Source organism: Hyperoodon ampullatus, assembly GCF_949752795.1.
Source record: "Hyperoodon ampullatus genome assembly, chromosome: 1".
Taxonomy (NCBI): Eukaryota; Metazoa; Chordata; class Mammalia; order Artiodactyla; family Ziphiidae; genus Hyperoodon; species Hyperoodon ampullatus.
Window position 1 is genome coordinate 201,351,622 of NC_136914.1, and position 16,887 is coordinate 201,368,508.

The 16,887-nt window shown below is 49.2% G+C and overlaps 1 protein-coding gene across 9 annotated transcripts in view; it reads left to right on the forward strand.

Annotated features, from left to right (window-relative positions):
• The window catches only part of PAX2 (paired box 2), a gene marked incomplete at both ends in the record, with an annotated part of 77,911 nt that overhangs the window by 39,524 nt on the left and 21,500 nt on the right, over positions 1 to 16,887 (forward strand). The window lies entirely within an intron of this gene.

Below are 16,887 nucleotides of genomic sequence, written 5' to 3' on the forward strand. Positions count from 1 at the left end.
CCCCGGTTGGGTGGGGTGGGGGGCAGCCAGGGTGAGGTGAGGTGTTGCTTCAGAAGAGCAGAGGGGTGGGAGGGAGGAAGTGGGGAGCCAACTGGACTGGGGGGAAGGAAGCCAGGAGGAGGGGAGAAGAAGGCAGTCATTACTGCATACCTCTGTTGTGTTGTTATTGCAAATTAAAAGTAGCATGTTCCACTCCGCAGCTATCTTTGGGGAGGGAGGGGCACCGAGGGAGGTGGGGGATCTTATCATTGCTTCTTCAGCAGACCAGCCGTGGTGTCACCGTGTGAGGTGACATTTGAATTTACAATTCCGCTGAGAAAAGCCATTAATTCACAAATTAACATTTCTCCCTCTCCCTCTCTCTTTAACACTCTCTCCCTCTCTCACATGGATGTGCAAGCAATTGAAAAGACAAAGGAAATAGCCTTAAGGAAGAGACTTTACTGCTAGTCTGTCTGTGCTGAGATTGCTCCCCCTGCTTCCAGATAGATAAACCAATTACCTGAGCAGCTCTGCTCCTGGCCGCCCGAGATCACCTCCCTTTGTAGGCTGCCTCCATGGCTGGATTCCACTCGGTGTATCTCATTAATGTAAACCAGGCATGCCCTGGTCACCGGGCTCTCTTCCCTACTCTCTTTCTGGAGGGGCAGCGGGAGGAGTGCTGGTGTCAGAAAAGGCAGGCAAGGAGGACCCTGGGAAACAGGAGAGGCTGCTGCTGGCCAACTGCCAGGCCCTGGGACTCTGGGTGCTCAAGGCCCGGGCCTTCGGTCCTGGAGGAGGCCGCTGGGGGGAGTCTGCAGGTGAGCGCTCCTTGGCAGGTTTGCATGGGTGGACACTTAGAGGCAGAGGCAGGAGCCAGAGCCTGACTCTCTGGGGCCCACAGCGCCTGTTCTCTGTGGCCTTTTGGTCCAGGGGCCGGGGGCTGGCAGAAGCAGAGAGGGATCTGAGCGCTCCCTGCATGGGAAGAGCTTAGGGAAGTTTCGCTGAGTCCACATCATTTTAGTGGGACAGGATGCAGCCTGAAGGAGCTGGGAGGGGTGCAGAGGAGGGCCCAGAAGGCAAGGTGAGGTTGCACTATGTTGGGTAAACAAAAGGAGGTTGCACTGATTCCTTAACCTAAACCCAGCACTTGGGCGCAGTTATGTCTGTTTGCCACTCAGTCCCTACACACACATACTCCCAGCCATCCAACTCCTTTCTTAGAGAAGACCCATCCAGGAGCGTGGACCCGGGGTGCTGTGCTCTCAGACCTCTGGAGTGAGCTTACATCATGGGCAGGATGTCGCAGGCCTTTTTTGCTTTTACTCTCCTCCAGGACCCGGCCAGGCACTGCATGAAGACAGTATATTGGCAGAGGGAAGCCAAGCAGAGTTTGAGTTTCTGTAAGGAAAGACCTCTGTGGGTTATTGCTAGAATTATATGATTTCACACACACTACATACTACCAAGCACAGGTCACAGACTCTGAACCTAAGGAGGCAGGTTCTATGAAAGTCCAGAAACAAAATCTGCATGGAGGTAGTCATCTGTCTAGACAAGCACCCAACTTTAACAGTATTAACAGAGCTCAGCCTATGTTCATTTTCCAACAAATAGTCAAACCCTGGCTACTGTCCACTCCAGCCCAAGAGTGAACTAAGTTTCAAAGGTCAGCATTTGCTAAGACACACACACCCCCAAAATCCACTGCTGAACACACATTCATTGTTATGAGTATATCTTCCTAGTAACATGGGAAATTAGACCGTTCATACCTGAGGGGGGAATTTTTCTATCTTAGTTGGATCGCATATTTTAGCCTAACTCTCAGGGTAATGTTGGCTACGAGCCTGTTGAACACCAACCATGTCATTATACAGAGTTAGGTTTAAAGGTTTTATTGAGACCTTTACCTTGCGCCCTGTGCACACTTGGACTTACTTTTTTCTGTAGAGAGATAGCAGGGTTTAGCCATGGCTGTGTGTAGCTGACATAGGTGTGTGAATTTGTACCTAAATCCCTGCGTTTATATCAGAGACTGCAGCCACGTCATTAACCACCTTAGTTTCCCAGCCAGTTCATGCTGTTGTGGGTAAAGAGTTATATCTAGTTGTCTGAGGAAGGATGTTGAGATTTAGCACAAAAGAGTATATTTTTTTCGTAAAATGCCAAAAAGTAAGAATGGATGGGTTGACCCCACTCCCCAGGAGAGGAGGTACAGACTTGCAGTGGAGGGGCTGTGTGTGACCCTCCACCACTGGAAATCGGGGTGGGAATAGCAATAACTTTCTCAGCAGAGGCCTCGGGTCCTCCCCACCCCCGCATCTGTGCGCTCCTGTGCACGTGTATGCACACCCACCGTGTCAGAACACATCTTCAACCCCTTGTCTTCCACTTGGCAACTACCTTCCAGCCCTGCAGGTAGGTATCGTCCTCCTTCCCCAACAGGCAAGGGCACCAAGAGAGAAATCCGGGCAGGGGCCTGGAGGACCCCTCAGAAAAAGGGTCGGGGAGAAGGTAAGCTGGGGAGACCCAGGGGTGCCGCCTGCCAGGGGAATGGGTCCCAGCAGCCTCCCGACCATTGCTGGCTGCACAAGAGGGGCCCCGGAGCCCAGGGAAGGGCCCCTCCCTTGCTTGCCTTCCTCAGGGCCCCGGTGGCCGGGAGGGGGGACCCTCCCCATTCTCCCCCGTGGGGGTGGAAAGGCCAGGAGGGTTGGGGGAGGGCTGGGAGACGGATCACGAGCCTCAGAGCCGAGTAGTTGCAGCACAGCCAGTAATTCAAACCATCCTGACCCTTCGGTGAACTCAAACCTGCTGACCTTGACAGCACCAGACAAGGGAGGCCTCACAGACCTCAACCTGCATGGAGGCCTCGCCTTCTCTCCCTCCCTTCCTTGGAGCCCATATCCCAGCCTCCAGGTGGCTCCTCATTTGGCCATCCGAGCGAAATGTCAGCATCCCTCCCTCCCTGAGGTGCCCGCCGGCCTGCCTCAAAGCACCCTTTGTGCTCATCTCTGCTGGAGACAAGCGGTGGACATCTCACGGGGGTCTTTCCAGGGCTGGGCTGAGGCTTCCTCCTTCAGACAGAGCTTTTACACCTTGCCCACCCATCCTCCTCCTGCCCAGGCTTCATCTTTTTCAAGAGCTATAGTGTGTGTGTGTGTGTGTGTGTGTGTGTGTGTGTGTGTTTGTGTGTGTGTGTGTGTGGTGTCCAGGTGCACACAAGGGCAGGGATAAAATGTGATCGAGACAGAGCAGACAAGGGGAGGGAAGAAAAGCAGGAGGAAAGCAGCCCCAGGAACCTGCATTAAAGTAAATGCAGTTTATGAAGTCTATGCTTTCCTCCTGGGGAGAGCTGGAGTCCATCCAACAGCCTCTTGGAGCCTGCCAGACAGCTCCTGAAGCAGAAAGTGCAGGCAGGAGTGCGAGCAAGCCGGTGGCAGAGGGAGAGATGCACGGACACACACATACACACACAGTCTCTCTGTCTCTCTCTCTCTGTCACTGGCTCACACAGATCTCCCTAGGCCCCAACAGACTGCAAAGCCTGGGATGGAGGGATGCAGATGAGTGTTTGGTAGAAGGGAGCTTCTACCAAGGGAGCTTCCCTTCCCTCTTACCTCCCCACCCCCATCTCCATCTCCTTTGCAGTGTGGACCACTGGGGCAACCAGCTTGTGGAAGCTGCTCTGGGAAAAGGGAAGTGCAGGTGGTCTTGAGGTCTAGGAAGGAAAAGGGACCAGAATGTGGTCTCCCAAGAACCTGCCTTTTTTCTGATGCTGGGGATCCATTTTTCTCTGGCACCTCGGTCTAGACCAATCAGGTACCACACAGCTACTGAAGACAGTCCTTAAGAAGAAATTTAAGGAGTCTCTTAAGGAAAAACAATCAGAGACAGTATTTTTTCTGGGAATTCAGAGGAACTAAATAGTTGACCAGGTTAGGATATGGGAGTTCTCAGACGGACTTATAAGCAAGGCGGAGTAACTGCCTTTCTAGACTCTTCTGCATGTGCACAAGCACATGGGTTCATGTGTGTGTTCACTAATAATATGTAAGTGGGCCAGAATCCTTGACTTCAGACAAAAGGAGGGTGTGAAGAAAGATGACTGGAAAGCCTTCTCTCTGCCCAGGGCAAGGTGGCAACATCCATCTCCTGCCCCGGGGCTTCCATGACACACCTGAGCTGGGGACAGGCAGTGGGGAGAAGCCTACCTCCCACCTTTTCCTGAGAACTCCGTGTCCCTATTCAGGTTCTTCCAGGAGCTGGGACAGAGGAGGAAAACAGAGGTAGAGTCATCTGAAGGCAGAGAGTCAAGCAGGAGAGGGTACAAGGGAAGGGGAAGGATGGCTGGAAATTGATTGTGGAGGATGCTCTGGGAAGCCAGGAGACACAAGGCATGGAGGGAGGCAGAAACTGCCCAGGGATGGCTTTTGCCCTTTCTCTCCTCTTTTCTCTCTTCCTCCCTCCCTCCTTCCCTCCCTCCCCCTCCTCATCCCTCCCCTCTTCCCTCCACACATCTTTATTGGTTCCAGTAATAGTGTTGATTTGCATGTCAGGCAAAGCTTTGCTACACACACAAAAAGAAAACCCCAGCCGTGGCGGTGTGGCAGTGTCAGCTCTCGCTGTTGTTCGACAGTGTAAAATTAAATTAATAAAGCCCCCAACACAGGAAAACATAACAGGAAATTAATGGCCTTTACTGTCGCTCTGATGCAGTCATTTGCAACCCTGCTTTCCGCACCAAAGACTTCATAAATGCAAGCAGTTTCTCTAAACAAGCATACTTAGAGCGGCCTGGTATGTAATTTTTCGCCTTGCTTGTGTCCTTTGAGCTAACAAAGGCCCCTTCCCTTCTGGCTCCAGAGAGGCTTCTAACTCGTTCTGGCCCCAGCTGGGGCCCGGCCCCAGGCAGAAGGCCCCAGCCCCTCCTGAGAGCCCAGACAGGGCTGAAGGAGGACTCAGGTCCCCCTCAGATAGACCCTCAGCCAGCCCTCCTTCCCCGCCAGCGGCCAGTGTGCCCAGAGCCCCAGCCTCTGCCTGCAGGCCAGCAGGAAGGCTCAGCGTATGCTCTAAGCCAGGAAGGTTGATCACCCTGGGGAATTCACCCAAACCCACCCAATGCTCACCCTGCCCCTTCCTCTGTGCAGCGGTCCTCTCTCCCCACTACCTGTTTGCTCCCCTTCCCCCATCTGTCCCCGCTCACCGTCCTTCTACTTCTTCACATAGGGGTCACAACCACCACGCTGGCAGCATGTTGGCAGTGGGTGCCCATGGCCCACTTTTCTACAGGTAACTGGGGGCTAACTTATTCAAAACGGGTGTAGTGACAGTATGGATATAATTCTCTGGGGTTCTAGGTCTCCCCCATATATCCCTCTTCTCCCCTGGTTGGTTAGAAAATATGAGGGCCCTAAATGATCATTCAGGCCATCTCTCTGTCCTTGGGCTGATTTCCCATAAACCATTTCAGAGAGCTGAGAGTCTGTGGTTTTGCTTCAGCATGTAAACAGGTGGGATATTGAGAAAACTTACACTGACCTCTCTGGGGACCTTTGTGGGCCCAAGTTCCCACTGTGTTAGGATGTGTAAGAGGAGCAAATAACCAGGTTGTGGATCTCATGGAACATACAGTCTATGGAGAGGCAAGGCTATCCCAAACCAGACAATAACCTGTTAATTGAACGCTGAACCATGTGGCTGAGTGTTCAGTAGGAATCCAGGGAAGTGGCTAGAAGAGCAGGCAGGAAATGGGACTTGAAGCTGGAAATGGCTGAGATTTGGAGAGACTGTCTCCAGGGCTATCTCCCCATGGAGGGAGGCCAGTGGCTGGGCTAAGAGTGGTGACAAGACAGAGTCAGATTCTTAAAGGGCATCTGGTTTTATCTGCCACTCACGTGGAACTCTCCCCTCTAGCAGTTCTATTTGACAGGTCATAGCCCCTGCCTGGACATAGGACATAGATGGACAGTTGTCATTGTTAGCAGCACTGCCTTTGTGCTGAGTCAGTGTGGTGTTGAGGGAAGAGGATGGGACTTGGAATCCATATGGCTGGATTGGGCTCCATCTCCTCTCCTTGCTTGCTCTGGGACCTTTGGCTGATTACATAATCTCTCCGAATCTGTTTCCTCATCTTTAAAATAAGATAACAACATTTACCACATAGAGTGGTGGTAAAGATCTCCATGTAACAGCCCCTCTTTTCTCTCTCCCTCCCTCCCTTCCATTCATTCCACCTGATTTACTGAGCACCTAACACCAGGCTGAGCCCTGGGTGGATTTCAGTTTCTCACATGGTATGGTCCCTATGCTTGTGGAAGGCCCTTCACCATCCTGGTTACCCATCTCTGAATTCATTCTTGACAGTTAAAGTCCTTCTTAAATGAACACTAAGCTCTAGAGACAGTCTAGCCAAAGCCAAGTACAGTAGAACGCTTGCCATTCTCCACCTGGAGATTCTACATCCATAATGTAGCCTAAGATTACATTCGATGTTTTAGCAGCCGTGTCAGACTCAAACTCATATTGAGTTCGTGGTCAACTAAAACCTTGAGATCTTTTTCACATCAATTGCTATCAAGCCAGGTCTACCCCATTCTGCACTTGTGTAATTGATTTTTTTTAAACCTAAACATAGGGCATTCCATTTATCCCTGTTGAATTTCATCTTGTTGGTTTGGGCTCTTAATTCCACCCAATTAAGATTGTAAGGATGTCTTCTATGTCATCATCCAAGTAGTTTTTTTTTACTTGTTTGTCCGACATCTCCTACTCGTTTTTTTAATTTATTTTTATTTATTTTACTTTATTTTTTATTTTTAATATTTGGCTGCATTGGTCTTAGTTGCAGCACACAGGATCTTCTTTGTTGCATGGGGGATCTTTCATTTCCATGCGCGGGATCTTCATTGCGGTGCATGGGCTTCTCTCTAGTTGTGGCACACAGACTCCAGAGCACGTGGGCTCTGTAGTTGAGGCACACGGGCTCAGTAGTTGGGACCCGCGGGCTTAGTTGCCCTGCAGCATGAGGGATCTTAGTTCCCCGACTAGGGATCGAACCCATGTCCCCTGCATTGGAAGGTGGATTCTTTACCATCAGACCACCAGGGAAGTCCCCCAAGTAGTTTTTTTAAAGAGTTATTTTCCTTTAAAATAAAGGAAAGCCACATGGCCCACAAGTGGAGACGTCCCTCCTGGGTGCTTTAGGGACCATTGAGCCCAACAGCCATCAGCCATTTCACTGTTCTTCATCTTGTCCATAAAGTTAGGAAGACTCTCTGTGAAATTCTCTGTTACCATTCACTATACCCACAGTGTTTCCTTAATCAATCAATTTTAAAAATCCAATATAAGTTGATGAGAAAATTGAATGTCTGCTATGGATAAAGCATAGCAGGACTGATTTACAAAGGTAAATAGGAAGGACACAGTCCTTGACCTCAAGAAGCTTCTAATCTAGTAGGGAGATGATAGATGTGCACACCATTACACAAGCAGAATGTGATAGATCTATGATCAAGGTATAAAGTGCTATGATAAATGTAAAGAAGGGGGGGGCAGTTGCTTCCCATCAGGGCAATTGAGGAAGTCTTTGTAGGGATGGCATTTGACATAAGCACTGATAACTAGTTAATGTGCTACCACTTATTCTTGGGGAGTGCATGCAGACTCCACAGTATTACCATTTTCTTTTCTAATGCCCACAAATTAACTGCATGATAATTTCTTCTAAAAGATTTCCAGACCCTAATATTAAATGTATTAGACTGTTGTTTGCATAAGCTTACCTTTCTCCCCTTTTCACGATGGCATTGGTTTTGTCACTGTGTTGCCCTTTCATTGTGACCACTCAAGGATTATCAACAAAAACTTTAGGATGCTATCTACCTCCCCCCAACCACCACCCCGCCTCACCTGAGTTCTGATATACAAATTATCTGGGCCTGGGAGAGGCAACTCAATTGAAATGGTTAAGAGTTACCTGCCTGGCCTCCTCCTGACCTGGGCAAGATTCTTTTCTTTGATGGAGAAGACCAAGTCAAGCCAGGGGTTGAGAAGTTCTGCCTTCTCTCTCAGTATTGCATCCTTTCCTGAGCACTGAGCTTAAGCTTGCCTTCCTTTTTGTTCTTTCTCCAGACGTAGTTACCAAGGCCCTTTTTTGTTGTTTCAGCTTGTTCTGAGCTTTTGTCTTCCTGACAGGCTCCTGCTACTCTCATATCCATCCCTGGTTATGGTCCCCTCCTTCCATCTGTTGTGTGTGTCCCTTATAAGAGGAAAAAAAAATAACTTTTGTCTGATAATAAGTGTAATGTATGCTCATTGTAAAAATATTTGGAAGATACAGTAAATTTTTTAAAAAATCACCCATAATCTCATCACCAAGAGAATTTTGGTGATGAGATTTAGAATTTTGGCATATTCTTTACAGTCTTTTTTTCCCCTGTGTATACATAATTTTATATATATATATATAATTTTTATCAAAATTGGAATGATACTGTATATACAGCTTGGGTCTCGCTTTTTTCACTTAACATTATACAAGACCATTTTCACATATCATTAAATATTCTTTGAAAACATGATTTTTTAATGGCTGCATAATCTTCCACTGTTCCATGTACATGTCCTTTTAAAACCTAGGCTCATCATATTTTAAAGCTTATTCATGTGCAACAGCAATGATTTCCCTTAAATGCCCTCTCTTTCCACCCTTCCCCCACTCCCAGTCCCACTCCCTTTACTTTGTCAGGTTGATTATTTGAGCTTGTAGCAGCAGAATTTCATTTTTAGAGCATCCTGTCCTCATGGAATTATATTCCCTTCTAGAATCTCTTGCCGTGGGATCACACAACCATTCTTTCCCTCAACACATAGCAGTTTGCTTTTCTCAAGTCAGATTCTGTGCAATGCCCCCTCCTTCTGCTACTGTCACCTCTAGACATGGGTGCTTTCTCCCCAGATCCCCAGCACTTCCCTTTTATCAGTTGTTTCTTCCTTGGTCAGAATTAAGCAGCCTGGAGTAGCGGAAAAGGGCACGAGTCTGAGAAACCTCTGTATCCTAATGGTGACTAGCTGTGTGACATGGGGAAATTACTCAACCTTTCTGAGCCTCTTTTTTCTTTTTAAATCTCTAAGAGGGAACGGATTAAATTATCTCCATGACACTTTCTAGCTATAAAATGTGATAACACTGAATCCAGAGTGGCAATGTCCTACACTGCTTCTTTTTCCTTCTAAAAGGTAAACTGCAAGGCAAGTAAAGAATGGATCAATCTTTGCTTTTGGAATTCTATGCAACAAATCAGCCAACATTTTTTACCACCTACTATGTGTCAGGCCCTGGGCTAAGTTTACACAAATGAAAAAGATGGGTCCCTGCCTTTAAAATAGTCACAGTTTAGTGAAGAAAACAAACATTAAAAAATAACGACATGGGGCTTCCCTGGTGGCGCAGTGGTTGAGAGTCCGCCTGCCGATGCAGGGGACATGGGTTCGTGCCCTGGTCCGGGAAGATCCCACATGCCGCGGAGCGGCTAGGCCCGTGAGCCATGGCCACTGAGCCTGCGCTTCCAGAGCCTGTGCTCCGCAACGGGAGAGGCCACAACAGTGAGAGGCCTGTGTACCGCAAAAAATATATATAAATAAATAAATAATAATGACATGGGAATTCCCTGGCAGTCCAGTGGTTAGGACCCTGTGCTCTCACAAGCCGCGCCATGTGGCCAAAAAAATAATGATAATAATAACTACAATACATATAGATTCTAAACTTGGCTTTGCCACTTACTGGCTGGAATAAGTACTTCGGGGCGAGTTACATAGCCTGTCTAGCCCTTGGTTTCTCCAGATTATGAGCTCAACTGCCTGAGGCATATTGCCTGGGTTTGCTTCTGACTGCTCCATCACGTGTTAGCTCTGTAACCTCAGGAAAGTTCCTGAACCTCTTCACTTCCATTTCTTCGCCTACAAAATAAATGGGGATAATAATAGGAGCTTCCTGCTTAAGTTCTGGTGAAAATTAAACGAGTTAATATATGTAAAATTCTTAGATGAGTGCCCAATATATAGTAAGCACTTAATGTTAGCTGCTGTTATTGTAAGGATTGAATCAGTGGATTATGTTAGGCATAGTGTCTGGTACCATAATAGGAGCTGGATCGATTTTAGTTATTATTTCTACAATAGCGGTTTGGATAGATGTCTGCTGGAACACAGAGAAAAGAGAAGTGAATACTGCTGAGGTAGGAGCTAGCAACCCTCTGGTGTTCATCTGAGGAAACTCAGTCCAGAAAAGCTCAAGGGACTTGGCCAAGGTCACATAGCAAGTGAGGGACAAAACTAGGATTTCAACCCAGGAGATGATACTCCTAGTTCAGTATTACGTTAGGGCCACTAATGTAGTTAGTGTCCCCAGAGGCACATGGGTGTAAATGGGCCCAGTAAGACTGAGGTCAGGCAGGCAGGTAGCCACGCCCCTGCCTTCCACCCTATCGTGAACTCATGGAGTGTTTAGAAGCAGGGCTTGATCAGGGTTAGCAGGTTCTCCAGGGCTGGAAGGCTGGGCAGAAGCTGGTCTTGCTCAGAGCCAAAGCTTTGGGCCAGGTTTCCAAGGACTTCTTCATGCCCTCCTCTTGAGCGTGGCTTGGGGTGACTGGCCAGGGCAGTCCCACGGATCGTCCGGTATAAGGACAGGAGACCATGGGGAATGTCATCCCACCTCCTTGGACAGACAGTGTTTGCATCAGCTTCTTCCCAGCTCATGGCTCCCCCATTTCCTCCTCCCTCCTCCTCCTCCTCCTGTCTCCTGCCCTTCTCTCCTCACCCGCTCACGCTCCTTCCTTTTCCTTTCTCCTTCCCACTCCCCTCTGCCCCCTCCCCTCCCTTTTTGTTAATCCTCGCTCTTCTCCCAGTCCGGAAAGCAGCCCCGTTCCTCAGCATCCCCGACCTCTCTCCCCATTCTCAATCAGATGGGAGGCCAGCGTGGCAGCCCAGACCTCGGGGTCCTGCGCCACCGTGGGGGTGGGGCCGGAGCAGCACAGGCAGGCTGCCCTGAATGACAAGCGGGGATATTGATCGCATTCTGAACTCAGCCCAGCCGATAGAAGGTAATTAATGACTCCATTTGCCTCAGCACTGAGAACAATTGAGTTTGAAACTGCAACAACTGGCAGCTGGGGAGACTGGGGGCTGCCTGGGAGTGAACCCCTCAGAGGAGGAAGGTGGCGTTAGAGGAGCTAAGATAGGGAGAGGGGGCAGAGGCCACTGGTCAGACTGGGATGCAGCAAAGAGCTCCCACCCGGATCAGCGCCCCAACCCCTCCTGCTCCCCAAAGCCCCCTAGAGGCTGAGGTCCATCACCTACTGTCCCCACTTCCTCCACACATTTCTCTTTTCTTCCTGTATCACTTTTTCAGGTCATTTTTGGTCTACAGGTGAAGTGAGACTGACTTTCCCTGGGATTGCTCCTTGTTAGCTGTGTGAAGCACACACATGTTTTTCACTCTCCCTCAGCTTGTTTCTTCTTTTGTAACATTGGATTAATGGTAGCTCTTCTGCAAGTGTTATGTGGGAATTAGAGATAATGTGTAATAAAGAACCTGGAGCCTGCCTGGTACATGGTTAGTGCTCAGTACATGACAGTGATGATGATCTTTGACAGGGAAGGCAAATTTGATAGAGTGGAGAGGGCTTTGGAATCAGACATTCCTGAGTTCAAATCCAGCCTTTGGCTACTTTCTAGTTGGATGATGTTCAACAAATAATTTTGCCTCTCATCTGAAAGATAAGAATGATAGTAAATACCTCGTAAAAGTGAATGGATTTAATGAGTGTATGTGGAAGCCCTAATATTGCCAGTTTCCCCATAGATGGGTAGATGTGTGTATTTGGGCTTGGAAAACTGAAGTTAATATAGTTCTTTGCTATACTTTAAAAGAATTTCTCTCAAATGCCTAATTCCTACTTCTTGGGGTTTGGTGGGCAGCCCCTATTCATTCCACTTTGATTTTGGTGAGCCTTGGTGCTTTCTGACCAAGGAAATGGCATTATTTCATTCTCCCTATTACCATCACCCCCACCTACCTTGTGGTCAGCACACGAGAATTTCTCTTGTCCCTTGCAGGGAGTGCTTTGGAGATTCAGGCACAGTGTCAACACACAAGGAAGACAGAACACTTCTGTTTTGTCCCTTGTCTCTAGCCCTCATCCCTAATACGTGGTGTTCAGTGCCTGTCCCCCTCCCCAAGCGGCTGAGACCTCACCGGACAGCCCTATTCATGATTGGCCAGCAAGAGGGTTCTGGCCTGGAGTCAGAGGGGTGGGAGGTAGGTCTCTGCTCCAGGGTGACCCAGGAATGGATGGGGAGTGGCAAGGTTAAGTGAATGAGGAAATCACATCTTTTTGTTGAGGAGTAAAAGCCATTTTTATTAATGATTCTAGAAGTGATATGTGTTTCTTGTACAAAGCCTGTATCATATAGAAGAACTTAGATGAGAAGAAAAGAATTTGCTCATGATCAGGGAGTAATCACTGTTACCCTGTGGGTGGCTCTCTTTCCAGTCAAGGTGATCTTTGGTTTTACGATTCTCTTCTTTTGCACGGAGATCAGGGCCCCGCTGCTGGATCCCAGGCTCTGCACATGGGCTGGGCAGGCAGCTGCTGCTCCTCATTGGGGCTCAGGCCGCAACTGTCCACGGGCATCTTCCCTGTGCCAGGCTCCCTGGTAGATATGCCCTTGACCTAGCCACTTACCCTCATTTATGCTGCACTTCATTTACTCTGAGCCTCAGTTTCCTCACCAGTAAAAAGGGGATTATAATCCCTAGCTACCTTGGAGAGTAGTTAGGAAGCCCAAATAACATAAGGTCTATGAAAGCTTTTGTTAACTGTAAGCAAATATGAAGTGGTCGGAGGAGAAGACAATATGAACCTTTGTTCCCTTTGAAAGAATAATCTACGTCAAAGTTTTAACTCAGCAGTTTGTTTAATTTAATTAATGTATTTATATCCTGCTTCATTCCGAAAAGGACTTATGGTAGCTCACTCTCCTTTAGAGACGCTACAGCTCATGCCATAGTGGACAAAGCACCTGGAATGGGCTCCAGTTCTGAGGGTCCTACTACTCAGTTGTGTGACCTTGGACTGGTCACCTCCCCTCCCCCACCTCACCACCCACCCTGCTAGTTTTCATTACCTTAAAATGAGGAGTTTGGACCAGGTGTCCCCTCATCATTCTCCGCAGTCTGGGCTCGGCCAGCTCAGGGGCCATAGGCGGTAGCCTCAGTGTAGGGAGGGTGCAAAGTAGAAAAGGGGGGATGCTGGGAGGGATGCAGTGTCCTGGATGGGGCCAAGTGGCCCTCAGCTGGGTCCCCTGGGTTTGGCACCCGGGCAGCAGAGTGTAATGACGTGGGGAGCAGGCTCTGGAGTCAAACAGACCGGAATTCAAATCCCAACTGTCATTTACCAGCTGCATGGCCTTGGATAAGCTACTTAACCTCTCTTTGCCTCAGTTTCCTTATCTTTAAAATAGGTATCACAGCACCTACCTCACAGGGTTGTTGGGAGGATTAAATGGCATGTAACAAGCTCACAGTACTGTGAGCTGCTAATGGATGGTGGCTGGGCAGGGGACAGCAGAACAGTACTGAATCCTCCACATATGGGACCAACGAGCACAGGGTATCTTCCTTGCTCTGGGAGGTCTTACTAAACCTTTGCAGCCACATTTTCCAACCTCAATCTGAAAATGTGGCCTGAGAGTGGGAAAGAATATTGGAAATCAGAACTGCTCCAGAAAGTCCAAGACATGCGGCATCATACTCCAGCCCTCCTCTTGGAGCCCTGACAAAGGAGGGGCTGGTTTTCCCATCAAGGTGAAGGCTGAGGGCCTGCTCTGTCATTTAGGAAAGGCCTTCCCTGGAACTAAAAATGAGCAGATAGACCCACTTTATCCTACTCTTTGCGACCAGGGCCGTGGTGTGGTGTGTCCAACATAGGGGCCATCTCTGGGCCCAGTTCTCAAGCAGCCTCTGCCAGCTGCCTTGGGTAGCAGTTCTGGAGCTCCAAGGTTAAGTTTCACTCTTAACTGGGAACACGGTGTGCTCTGTCCTTGGGTAGAAGTACCATAGGTGGGCAGGAAGGTGTTGGTGAGAGTGGGAAGGGTCTCTGTGGACCAGAGTCAATGCTGTTGGAAGCTAACAAGCAGTGGGGCAGGTGAAGAAGGGGCATGAGTCTACCCAGGGGCCTGTCGTGGGTCTTCCCATATCCTCTGACAGCTAAGGATGCGTGGGACTTGCCTGACAAGTAACTGGGTGTCCTGGTGGCTGGTCCAGCGGCCTTCTGCCAGGGGTCTGGCTTTGAATGCTACCCAGGAGAGCCTCGTTCATTCATTCATTCATTCGTTCACTCATTCATCCGTTGAGTATCAAGTCTGTGTCCAGCTCCATGCCTGGCACTGGATCTACAGAGATGCACTGGTCATGGTTCCTGCCCACAGGGAACTCCCAGCCTAGCTCCTTGGCACGAGGGGGTGGGTGCTATCTAATTACTTTCCTTGCTGCTCATTCTGCAGCCCAGATCAGGAGTTGCTTCTGCCTCTTCCTCCGTGTTAGCCCAGCTCTGCCAGAGAGCCTTTCAGTGCCTGGGCCTGGCAGTGTCTCATAGCCCAGCTCCATCCCTCTCCCTTGCTGCCACCGATGATGAGACTCTACCTTGGGAAGCCCCACCCAGCCCTCTCTCTCCATATCCTGAGGAGGTCCCTGCAAGTGGGTGGTACTGACAACAGCTTTGTTTTCTCTTCCTTTTCAATGCTCTTCTTCCATGTTCTTTTTTCTTTTCTGCTCTTCCTCTACTCTCTTCTTTCCTCCTCCAGCCTCTACCCTCCAACCCCACCCCCATCCAGGCCCCGGGCTACCCTCCTCACTGGATACACAGGCTTCCGGGAAAGCAGAACCCGCTGGGTTATTCCTGTAGCAAGGGCCCTCAGCCCAGCCTGTGCTTCCTGAGGCGTCTGGTGTAGGAAGCTTCTTCCCTTTCTTCCTCTCTCTCTTTCTGCCCTGCCTCTGCCTCTGGGCTTCCTTCTTCCCTGAGCTTCTCCTCCTTGGACCTCTGAACCCAGGCTTCTCCCGGCCTCCTTCCCTCACTCCCTTCCTGCCCTTCCTCCTTGCCTTCACTCCTCCCTTCCTTCTCTAGCTGAGGGAAGGGCACTACCACCTCTGGGGAGAGCCTGGGAGAGCCTGTGTGCCCTCTGGCTGATTTGGGGGACACTGCCTCCCTGTCCCCCACCAGTAATGCCACTGCCGTCTCCCTACCCCTGTGGCTGTCCTCCCTGTTCCCCAGAACTTTCTTGGTGCTCCTTCGCCATTCATCATGACTGCTGCCTTTCCCACCTCCCTATCACCTTCCTTCTCCTTTGAAGAGTTTCCTCAAGCCTCCTGCAGCCTCCCTTGGAGGTTCTCTCCTGCTTGCATCAGACTAGTTTGCTTTTCTGCTCCTCTAGCACCTTCTGTCTCTTCCTTGCCCCACCCCCCTTCCCTCTCCTCTTCCCCCCTTTCCCCGGACCCTCGGCCACCTCTTCCAGTAGCAGCCATCCGTTTCTTTCCTTCCTCCCTCCCCCTTTCCATCGCTGCCTCTGTAACCTGTTTTATCACCAGGGCCTGAGTATACAAAAAATAAATAAATAAATAAAAAGGTCAGTGAGTGGAGGAGCAGCAATAACCCCTAAAACAGTACTATCAGTGGAACATGATTGATCAATTGAATTCCATAGCGGCTGAAAAATGTGGGATTAAGTAGTGTATTATACGCACAATGAGTTGAGGCATGATGTTCATTTCAAGTTCATTTCGCCGGCCTCTGCCACCAGATCAGGCAATCAATAGGGGCAGCAGATATCATATATCACCTCTCTGCGGGCTGGGGAGAGAGCACCATAATCTCTCGCAAATTTAGAGTGACAGATTTGTCAAGATCTGAAGGGCCCCTGAATAAATGAAGGAAAAGAGACTCCTCCAGCTAGTGACCTGAGGACAAAGCTTCAGTTCAGCCCCTACACACACACACACACACACACACACACACACACACACACACACGGGCTGGGCCAAGCCACACACAGGCATATACACAAATTTACACAGAGGCATAGTATGAGTTTCACCACATATATGCACACACCCATGCACATAACATGTGAGCCCATGTTCACAGACAAATGCACTTTACTTCCCAGGACTCATTGGTGACACTGTGGTAACCACACACAAAGACACTTGCTGTCTCCCTCTGCTCTGACAGAAGTGCCTCCCCAAAAGGTAGGAGGACTCCAGCAAGAGAGAATTAGACACAATAAAACGTGCAAATAGCTCCAAGGGGTAGCATTAAGATGATGGCACATCCTTGAGAGAGAAGCAGGCACAGAAGAAACATGGGGGGACGTAGGCTCACACTCCCCATGCAGTCACACACGTACACACGCACCTTTTCAGAAAGGTTCTTGGACTGTCACTTACACATTCCTAGACACTTATTTATCTGGATGTTTATTCGTGTAGAAATGCATATATATAGAAAATACACAAAAGGGAAAAATAAATATGTCACACCCTAACTCATATAGAGAGATGCATACACTGCCTCTAAGACAGAAAATCATTCCAGAAGCTTACACAGAAAAAACACAACAAACAAGTTTTGTGGCCTTAGGAACATAGGGAACATAGAAATATCATCAAGGCTGTCCCTGTGTCTGTCTGTCCACCTCAGACATGATCCTGGTCTCCATTCTCTCTCTCTCTCTCTCTCTCTCTCACACACACACACACACACACACGCACACACACACACACCCTTTCTTTGCTCTCCCACCCCCTCCAGGATCTAGTGAAGACAGGAAGTCCCATTAGGAAAG